The 7,527-nt window shown below is 36.5% G+C and overlaps 1 pseudogene; it reads right to left on the reverse strand.

The window, feature by feature from the left end:
* Positions 1-2,482: 2,482 nt before the first annotated feature.
* On the reverse strand, positions 2,483-3,902 carry LOC138858195 (uncharacterized; annotated as a pseudogene).
* Between the last annotated feature and the right edge of the window lie 3,625 nt (positions 3,903-7,527).

The following is a 7,527-nucleotide window of genomic DNA, read 5'->3' on the forward strand; positions in this document are numbered from 1 at the left end:
AAGTGAAATCACCAAATGGTCCTTCGAGCCTTTTTCAAACGTACCTACCGAAAAAAAACGAAAAAATTAAAGTGATTATTACTTATACAAACGTAACTTAAAAAAAAAACCCAAAAACGGAAAGGTCAAAAGTGCTAATATAAGGGTATATGCATACCTAAATACATACTAACAGTGGTTAAATAAAATTACAACAACGGGCTCGAAATCAATGGATATACAAAACTAACACAAAAAATCACCAGAAATTAGAAACGGGCGCGATTTAATACAAACTAAGAGGAAAAATCAACATAAAGCACGGGTATAAATCCACAAAGCACGAAGAGAGGAGCACAGTAACGCACAGGCAAAACCCCGGAGACAAAACAAAGGAAATTAAAACAGAGGAAATCGAGGAAACAGTGAAGAAGCATACACATACATGAGTATTACTCCCAAAACCTCTTGGCGGCAAAAAAGTGAGTCCATTCCAATTAAATTTGAAAATATAGGCATTTTATACACATATGTACATATGTTTGTTAATTTACAGTTTTATCGGTATTTCGTTGGAAATAAATAACGGAACAAAATAACTGAAAAAGAAAAAAATATACAGTATATGCCTCAGCTTATTTTGTGTCTCCAAACACATCGTTATATTCTTCCAACAAAAAAAATTTTGCAAAGTCAAGTATTCCTACCTGCAATATTTCCAGCGATACCCCTTGGGTTAATCAAGCAACAAACAGGATCGCTTATAACACATAAGGCTAACAAAAACAAAAAATGAAACATATTACCGAAATATATATATATTATAAGGATTTATTTCAGCTTGTTTAAAAAAAAACCTATACATTTCATCTGTTCTGCAAAATTCAAACTTTTTATATTTTAATGTTTTTTTTATTTAAAAACTCGGTTCTTGTTCGTGAGTTCATGGAGGCATGGAGGTACTAGCTACGCTGGCAAAACTTGAAACGAATCGTCGATAATAAGTACACAGCCCAAGGAAACTCCGCAATTCATGTAAATTTTTAGGAGTGGGGCAATATTTTACTGTCTCTATTTTTCATTAGCTGTGCAAATGCCCTCCGTTGTCACTTTGTGTCCTAAGTAACAAACTTTTTTCTTGAAAACGGAACACTTTTTTGGACTCAGCTTTAGACCAGCGCTAGCTATCTGTTGGAAAACCTCTTCCAAATTCTTAAGGTGTTCATCGAAGCTTTTACCTAATATGATGATATCGTTGAGGTATACCGAACAAGTCTTCCAGTGTAATCTTTTTAATACCTGGTCCATAAGTCTCTCAAAGGTAGCAGAAGCGTTACATAATCCAAAAGGCATTGCGGTAAATTGCCATAGACCATCTGCAACGCTGACTGTCCGTCTGTTTTCTTTGTTTTTCGTTTAAGTGCTGATATCCATTTTGTCCCTGATAACGAGGTGTTATCGATTTTAGGTAGTGGATAACTGTCTTTCTTCGTTACATCATTCAACCTTCTATAGTCCACATAGAATCTCATGTTTCCATCTTTCTTCTTCACAAGTACTGCAGTTGATACATCCATGGACTCTCTGATGGTTCGATTATGCCCTTTTCGCTTATTTCACATATGGTCTGGCTTTCAACTTCACGGTTTGCAAAGGAAACGCTTCGAGGAGTCTGGCGGATTGATCTTGCATCACCTTTGTTAACAAAATGTTTCACAACTTTGGTTCTTCCTGGTTTGGAATCGTGTTTATCAAATATTGATGAGTATCTGAAAAGAAGCTGTTAAGTCTACTTTTGATGGTTTGCCTCTAGTTCCTCGTTCCATGCGTTAATTTCGTTCGATATGTCGTTTTCCTCCATGGAACCTTCCTCAAGACCTATTTTACAACTTATCACGGCCTCAATTTCTTGACACTGCCCTTATATAGCATCTTTGGAGAGTTTGATTGGTAACTTGCACTCATTAAGTACTCTTACTGGAACATCTTTATCTTGTCAAACAGTCCACCGTTTGCTTGGAACATATTCTCCTTCTATTTCTGCCCAAAAAACTGCTTCTGATTTTGGTGGGATCTGCTGGCTCTCTGTTGTCATCACTTGTCTAACGTTGTACTTATTATCGTAACAGAACATAAGTGGAGTTTCCATATTTGTATAGATTCTGTTCTTCATGTCAATTTTGATTTCTTGATTCGCTGGAAAGTCAACTTCGTCGACGATATCTGCCGCTATCAAGTTGTGTAACACGGCTTCCTTTCAAATTACGATCTCGCACGTTACTTTTCCGAGAGCTTGGATAACTTCTCCAGTTGCAGTACGCAACTTTGCTCCAGATAATGCCTACCTATAAATCACTCTTGGGTTCGATCACTGGTTTGTAAATAAAAGTCCCAATTTAATGGCTATACACTTATTTACCAACCAGATCAGATCGAATTATTGGATGTGATGCGCCTGTATCCACAGTCAGTATGCGCTTTTTGCCGTTTACTTACGGTGACGTTACTCGTATTCCTGCTTATTTGTGAAATAGAGATTACAGGGCATTTGCTTGCGGGAGCCAGCCCATGGCCTTTTTCGCTGGCTCGCCAAGTTAGATTTAACATTTGCTTGATATTCCTGAGCTCTGCGTTTACATCCAACTGTTATATTGGAATGGTTAAAGTTGCGTGTAATATGGCCACTTTTTCCACAGTTGAAGGATTTAATCTCACTTTCATTTTTCCTACGCGTTTCTGTAGATTTTTTCAGTGCTTTCTGCATGTTGTCAATTTTTTCAAATAAACGGTTCACCCAAGTGTGTTCTTTTATTTCTACCGTATGAGCTTTAAATGTTCGACTGCTATGCAGAGGTGCAGTTTCCTGTGCCAGAGCATACGAAACGGGTTCTGCAAACGTCAATGTTGGACATGCTAATGCAGCGAAGCGTGTAGGTCTGAATTTTCGTATCCTCGATGTATTTCCCGGATTTATGTGCATAAACAAAGTGACCTTACCTCTCAATCTCCCCTCAGGGAGTCATTGGCTTTCTGACGGCGATTTCGCAACTCGATTGGGAAGATCTGCTTCCTGTGCTCACTACCATACCGTCTTTCTAATGCACCCATCAACGTTTCATAAGTACTTGCCTCACCGTTTGGAATGGTCTGTAATATCTCCGTTGCACATCCTTTCAATGCAACGCACAATGCAGCACCTTTATCTTCTGCTGCCGCCGTCTTTTGCAATTAAAGTTTAAAAACGTGGAATGGAACAGTGTCATCAAAAGATGGTAGTTTTACCTTGGCAGAAGCTGTTGATATAATTGGCCGATTCAATTGTAGCTCGCGGAAACGATCTTTCAACTCATCCAGTTCAGTTTTACTTTAGGCCCGCTCTTCCGAAATCTGTGAGGACGCTTCTGCTATTTGTGAGGTCACCTGTGCTGATAAACGTGCATTTTGCGCTCCGAACTGCTTTCCAACTGTGAGGACACCTTTGCTCATAAACGTGCATCTTGCGCTGCGAACTGCTCTTCCAACTGCGTTGACAATCGCATTTCTAACGAGGACAATTGGGATTGTTGTGTCACCATTTGTGTGTGCCTCTGCTATTTGTGGCGATAATTGCGTTGACATCTGGAACATTTGCGCTATCATTTGCGATATACGTACATCCTGCTCTTTTCCCATCTGCGATGTTATAGTGAAAATCTTGTTTATGTCCATAATCTTTGACGAGCATTGAGCCTCTTCCTTTGCTTCTATCTTCGTAGTTTTTTCCTTTAAAATGAAACACATATTCGTCAACATTAATGTTTTCTGTTTGCACGGCCTCTCATAACCTTGGTTGTAATTCGGACTTTATTTCATTTGTTGCTAAATCACTTTTTTCTAGCTCCTTTGTGTTGTTGTGGAATCTTCAGTTCGTTAGACTTTGCCATTTTAAAACAATTCTCTCTTGGAAAATTTATTTGACAATCCCACTTCTGACACCAATTGTAACGGATTTCTCGATAAATCTTTTAACTTGTAACTAGCTCTTGAGTTTGATCCCTGGATTGTTAAATAAAAGTCCCAATTTAATGCTATACACATTTCTTTATTTCTAATTTCAGCCACTTAACACTTGTATCTCTTCTTCTTACTAATAGCTTAATTGGTGTTTACACGTTAACACTCTAATTAGGACTGTGTTTGCTGCACAGTCTGGCAGCCCTTTTATAGTAGATCTTTAACAAAACTTCGTCTCTAGAACATTCTGGTAACTACGAATTGTTATTGTCTAGTTGCTTCTGTCAGTATATCGTCGATTCTGATTTGTTCTGGAATTCGTGTTCCTACAATATACTCTCTCCAATAGCGAATAATTTGAGGCAGAGTAAACGGGACATTAAGACAGGCAATTAAAGTTAGTTAAAAATCTGAAGGCTAGTAATATTGCCATGGAGACTGACCATTGTTAATGTTTAGCAATTGATGTCTAAATATAATTCCAGCCATACATTGATAGAAATAAACTTTCATTTTGGTGGTTTGACAGGACTATTTGAATACAAATTTTGAAAAGGCTATGCTTGTACATGTTAGCTAAGGTGGCATAATGCTAGCAAAGCTGAAATGCCAATGTGTAAATTTTGTACTTAAACTGCAACTATTCAAAACATAAATTTTACCAAAACATGGAAAAAAGCATTTAAATTTGTAAATAAACTTTACGTTACAATTATTTAATTCTTAAAATGTGAAATCTTGTTATTCCAAAGAGTACATTTGTAAAAGAAAGTAGATTTCACCTCCTCAACTTGTCCTTTAACTATAGTGAGGAGGTTTTGACGTTCCGCAAGTGCGACGATTGAAACGGCCAGATTGAAACTACGAAATATACCTATATGCAAACGGTGGGATTTGTTGCTGCCGTTCAAAATCACCAATAAAAAATGTTAAACAATATAATATACAAAAAAAACAATTATTTTTAAATGTATCCGATGAAATGTTTTTGTGATGTGACGTATAATGGTATTAATTTTCAGTTGAAAATTATTAAAAACTGTAAATGACAAAAATTATATTAGAGCTAACAATCTAAATCATTTTATTAAGTATTGTTCATGCGACTTCTGATCCCGCGATATTTTGCAACTAAGCACACAATCCACCGTACAACATCATACAACACAACATAACACAATGCAACATCATACACCACCTACAATACACCATATCACTCAACAACACAACCATATACAATTAACCAACCACACTATACACCTACACCATACACCCACACTAAACTTGTTACATTATACATTATTTTTAAAAATATATAAGAAAGCGAACTTGATATATAATAAAGTATTTTCAAAATATATATTAACGTGAAATTACGTACAGAATTTAAAAATTAATTAAAGAGTTTTTAACTATATGTAGTGCAATAGTGCAAGTGAATATAACACCGTACCCAAGGGGAAAAATAAGTGAAATCACCAAATGGTCCTTCGAGCCTTTTTCAAACGTACCTACCGAAAAAAAACGCAAAAATTAAAGTGATTATTACTTATACAAACGTAACTTAAAAAAAAAACCCAAAAACGGAAAGGTCAAAAGTACTAATATAAGGGTATATGCATACCTAAATACATACTAACAGTGGTTAAATAAAATTACAACAACGGGCTCGAAATCAATGGATATACAAAACTAACACAAAAAATCACCAGAAATTAGAAACGGGCGCGATTTAATACAAACTAAGAGGAAAAATCAACATAAAGCACGGGTATAAATCCACTAAGCACGAAGAGAGGAGCACAGTAACGCATAGGCAAAACCCCGGAGACAAAACAAAGGAAATTAAAACAGAGGAAATCGAGGAAACAGAGAAGAAGCATACATATACATAAGTATTACTCCCAAAACCTCTTGGCGGCAAAAAAGTGAGTCCATTCCAATTAAATTTGAAAATATAAGCATTTTATACACATATGTACATATGTTTGTTAATTTACAGTTTTATCGGTATTTCGTTGGAAATAAATAACGGAACAAAATAACTGAAAAAGAAAAAAATATACAGTATATGCCTCAGCTTATTTTGTGTCTCCAAACACATCGTTATATTCTTCCAACAAAAAAAATTTTGCAAAGTCAAGTATTCCTACCTGCAATATTTCCAGCGATACCCCTTGGGTTAATCAAGTAACAAACAGGATCGCTTATAACACATAAGGCTAACAAAAACAAAAAATGAAACATATTACCGAAATATATATATATTATAAGGATTTATTTCAGCTTGTTTAGAAAAAAATCTATACATTTCATCTGTTCTGCAAAATTCAAACTTTTTATATTTTAATGTTTTTTTTATTTAAAAACTCGGTTCTTGTTCGTGAGTTCATGGAGGCATGGAGGTACTAGCTACGCTGGCAAAACTTGAAACGAATCGTCGATAATAAGTACACAGCCCAAGGAAACTCCGCAATTCATGTAAATTTTTAGGAGTGGGGCAATATTTTACTGTCTCTATTTTTCATTAGCTGTGCAAATGCCCTCCGTTGTCACTTTCTGTCCTAAGTAACTAACTTTTTTCTTGAAAACGGAACACTTTTTTGGACTCAGCTTTAGACCAGCGCTAGCTATCTGTTGGAAAACCTCTTCCAAATTCTTAAGGTGTTCATCGAAGCTTTTACCTAATATGATGATATCGTTGAGGTATACCGAACAAGTCTTCCAGTGTAATCTTTTTAATGCCTGGTCCATAAGTCTCTCAAAGGTAGCAGGAGCGTTACATAATCCAAAAGGCATTGCGGTAAATTGCCATAGACCATCTGCAACGCTGACTGTCCGTCTGTTTTCTTTGTTTTTCGTTTAAGTGCTGATATCCATTTTGTGCCTGATAACGAGTCCAGCGTGTCATCGATTTTAGGTAGTGGATAACTGTTTTTCTCCGTTACATCATTCAACCTTCTATAGTCCACACAGAATCTCATGTTGTCATCTTTCTTCTTCACAAGTACTGCAGATGATCCATCCATGAACTCTCTGATGGTTCGATTACGCCCTTTTCGCTTATTTCACGTATGGTCTGGCTTTCAACTTCACGGTTTGCAAAAGAAACACTTCGAGGAGTCTGGCGGATTGATCTTGCATCACCTGTGTTAACAAAATGTTTCACAACTTTGGTTCTTCCTGGTTTGGAATCGTGTTTATCAAATATTGATGAGTATCTGAGAAGAAGCTGTTAAGTCTTCTTTTGATGGTTTGCCTCTAGTTCCTCGTTCCATGCGTTAATTTCGTTCAATATATCGTTTTCCTCCATGGAACCTTCCTCAAGACCTATTTTACAACTTATCACGGCCTCAATTTCTTGACACTGCTCTTATATAGCATCTTTGGAGAGTTTGATTGGTAACTTGCACTCATTAAGTAATCTTACTGGAACATGTTTATCTTGTCAAACAGTCCACCGTTTGTTTGGCCCATAGTCTCCTTCTATTTCTGCCCACAAAACTGCTTCTAATTTTGGTGGGATCTGCTGGCTCTCTGATGTCATCACTTGTC

This window comes from Bactrocera oleae, chromosome X (assembly GCF_042242935.1).
Source record: "Bactrocera oleae isolate idBacOlea1 chromosome X, idBacOlea1, whole genome shotgun sequence".
Taxonomy (NCBI): domain Eukaryota; kingdom Metazoa; phylum Arthropoda; class Insecta; order Diptera; family Tephritidae; genus Bactrocera; species Bactrocera oleae.